Below are 3,496 nucleotides of genomic sequence, written 5' to 3' on the forward strand. Positions count from 1 at the left end.
TGGCCACCTGGACCCAAGGGGCACACTTTGCATCACAGGGTGGGCCCGGGTGATGGCCACCTGGACCCACGGGGCACACTTAGCATCACAGGGTAGGTCCGGGCAATGGCCACCTGGACCCACGGGGCACACTTAGCATCACAGGGTAGTTCCGGGCAATGGCCACCTGGACCCACGGGGCACACTTAGCATCACAGGGTAGGTCAGGGCTATGGCCACCTGGACCCAAGGGGCACACTTAGCATCACAGGGTAGGTCCGGGCGATGGCCACCTGGACCCACGGGGCACACTTAGCATTACAGATGCTTCCATGTGGCTCTCACAGCTCTGCCCATGAAGGCTTCTGGCAAAGAAAGATAAGCCTGAATCTAAGGGCGTTTCTGCGGCACAGCTTCCATTTGCAGGAGACACGGGGCGAGGCAACACCACAGAGAGGCAAACAGCAGCGCGATAGGCGACACATTTGCAGGACAGCTGATCTGGTTTCTGCAACAAATCACAAGTGGTGGGAGGAGCAATGGGGGTCGGGGGCGGCGCCTGATCTAGAGTAAGAGAGGTTCAAGAGGCGCCACCACAAAACTTAAACTGTGGGCCTTGTTAGGAACCTGTGTGTTCCATCTGATGGACGTAAGCAAACAATCAGGGGAATGTGATTCCGGATGGGGCCTGAGCGGGTGCCAAGGAATGACTGTTAATTTGAACATTGCCCTAAGGGAGCTGCAAGTGTGTTCCAGAGTTCCCCGTACTTGGCGCTTTGCAACCTGAAGTTCATAGGCAGAAAATTTCAGAACGTTTTTGCTACAGGATGGAAAGTGCTTCAGCCACAGGGGAAAAGCAAAGAGAAAGACAACAGCAATGCATGAAACAAGTTTGACGATTATCGATAAAGTATGTGTGGTGATCACTGATCACGTATGTGAGTTTATTTGAAAACTTACATTAAAAATTTTTGAGGCCAGACACGGTGGCTCACGCCTGTAATCCCAGCACTTTGGGAGGCCGAGGCGAGCAGATCAACTGAGGTCAGGAGTTCAAGATCAGCCTGGCCAACATGGTAAAACCACATCTCTACTAAAAATAAAAATAAATGCAAAATAAGCCGGATGTGGTGGCAGGTGCCTATAATCCCAGCTACTCAGGAGGCTGAAGCAGGAGAATTGCTTGAAACCGGAAGGCAGAGGTTGCAGTGAATCAAGACCGCACCATTGCACTCCAGCCTGGGCAACAAGAGTGAAACTGTGACTCAAAAAAAAAAATTTTTTTTTTGAAAAGAGACTAGGCATGGTGGCTCATGCCTGTAATCCCAGCACTTTGGGATATCAGGGCAGGAGGATTGCTTGAGGCCAGGAGATCGAGACCAGCCTGGGCAACATGGTGAGACCCTCGTCTCTAAAAAAAAAAAAAAAAAAAAAAAAAAATTGCCTCCCAAGACACATGCCTGTAGTCCCAGCTACTTGGGAGACCTAGGAGAGAGGATTGCTTGAGGCTGGGAAGTTGAGGCTGCAGTGAGCTATGATCAAGCCACTGCACTCCAGCCTGGGTGACAGAGCAAGACTCTGTCTCAAAAAATAAACAAAAATGAGGAAAGACATAACCTTTCTCTTAAAGACATGATCAGGCATCATGGAAATCTTATTGCAGAAGTTGCTTGCCCTTCACCCCTGAGCCTCACCTCTCTGTTTCAGGGGATCCGAGTTTGGGGAAGGAAAGTCTACGGGGCCATCGCTTCTCCCTTGTGGCTGCTGCGCCCACAGCCATGGGCCCCTCACGCTGGGGCTGGGTGCCTGAGCAGAGTCCCTGTGCAGCCCCCACCAAGCTCCAGCATCCTGGACACCTCATGCCATCCCTCCTGGACTTTGTGCTGGGGATGAGATCAATTTGACAGCCCCCCTGAGGTCTGGTCGCTCCCGCACACCCTCCACAGTGGGCAGAATGGTGCCCCCCAAAAGGCCCACATCCTAATCCCGGGACTGTGAATGGGCGACTTTTCATGGCAAAAGGGACATTGCCAGTGTGACCGAGGGTCCTGCGATGGGAGACTCCCCGGGATCATGCAGGTGAACCCAATGGCATTACAAGGGCCCCTGTGAGAGAGAGGCGGGGGTCAGAGCAGACGTGGCGCGAAAGCAGAGGGTGTGGTGACGCCCCAGCCTGGGACAGAGGCCCAGAACGCGGTGGCCTTCAGAAGCCGGGAAAGGCCAGGAGACGGATCTGCCCCCAGCCTCCAGAAGAAGCCAGCCCTGCTGACACCCTGGCTTTAGCCCAGCGCAGCCCCATGGGACTTCTGACCCCCAGAACTCTAAAATAATAAATTGGCATTGTTTTGATCCTTTTGTGGCTGCTATGTGTGATGAGGGGGTTTTCACACTCTTGCGTGGGACGTGAAACGTCTTTAGAACAGTGGCACATTACCTGTCTTACATGGGGAAAAAAGAGGAAGAAATAAATACATTTGCATTGTTTTAAACCGCTAAGTTTGTGGTCACGTGTAACAGCAGAAACAGCAAACGGATGTGCCCTCCGAGGCTCCCCTATATGCCTGCGAAGCTCGGGGACGCTGGGGAGGGTCACCTTGGCCATCTGGGAGCAGGTGGTACATCAGGACCCTCCCTCCCTCATCACCGCCCTTCCTCCCCCTTCGCCATCCTCAATGGCACGGGAGCCAACCCACAGTGAAGCGGCCGGACAGGCAGGCTGTGCTAATTCTCTGCAAGGCAGAGCTGTTCCTCCAGCCTCAGAATGCAGCCAGCCCCTGCACGGCAGCCTCAAGGGGACAGGACCCCCGTGCTCTCTCCTCTCCTCTTTCCCCTGGCCCCGGCCCTGCCTCTCTGCTCCCTGCCCCCCAGCCCCCCTGCCTTGGGCCTCCCTTGAGCTCCCAGGACAGGTCAGCAAATTGCTATGTGTGCATATTTTCTAGGGAGAGTCCACAACCATGGTCAGAGTCCCTGAGTCCAAAAAGAGACAGAGCCATGGCCTCAAGTGGCTCCTTGGGCCCCAGGTTCTGAGCTGGAATTGGATTCCCTGAGCCAGCTCTTAGTCCACGGTGACAGGCATCTGCTGATGTAGCCTCCTCTTATCTTCCCCAGAAACCAGATTAGATGCGGCCAGCAAAAAGAATATTCTCAGCTGGCAAAACGCTTTCACCGGCCACCAAAGGCCCCCTGTCCCTCCAGCCCATGGAGGGCACGGTGCTCCCTCATCCAGATGGGCTCCGGGCCCTGTGCCCCACATCCCTGGAGTGAGCCTAGGCCCTGCGCTGCGTTCATCGTTTGGGAGCGTTGTGGGGTGGGGGTTTCCACCCACATCCAGACCCTTGAGTCCTCAGGAGCAAGGACTGGCCTCTCTGGTTTCCCTTCAGCAGGTGCTGAATCAATGCCCGGGAACCGAGGCGTCCCATGAGGTGACAGAGGCTGAGCTGGAGAAGGCTCACCTGAGACCTGCACAGATTCAGGCGTTATCGCCGCCAAGGCCCAGCAAAGGAAGCGAGGCTGCCGT

The 3,496-nt window shown here is 55.0% G+C and overlaps 1 pseudogene; it reads left to right on the forward strand.

Moving 5' to 3' along the window:
- Window positions 1-2,327: 2,327 nt before the first annotated feature.
- LOC112206199 (small nucleolar RNA U13) lies at window positions 2,328-2,423 on the forward strand (annotated as a pseudogene).
- Window positions 2,424-3,496: the final 1,073 nt, after the last annotated feature.

Source organism: Pan troglodytes, chromosome 19 (assembly GCF_028858775.2).
Source record: "Pan troglodytes isolate AG18354 chromosome 19, NHGRI_mPanTro3-v2.0_pri, whole genome shotgun sequence".
NCBI lineage: Eukaryota > Metazoa > Chordata > Mammalia > Primates > Hominidae > Pan > Pan troglodytes.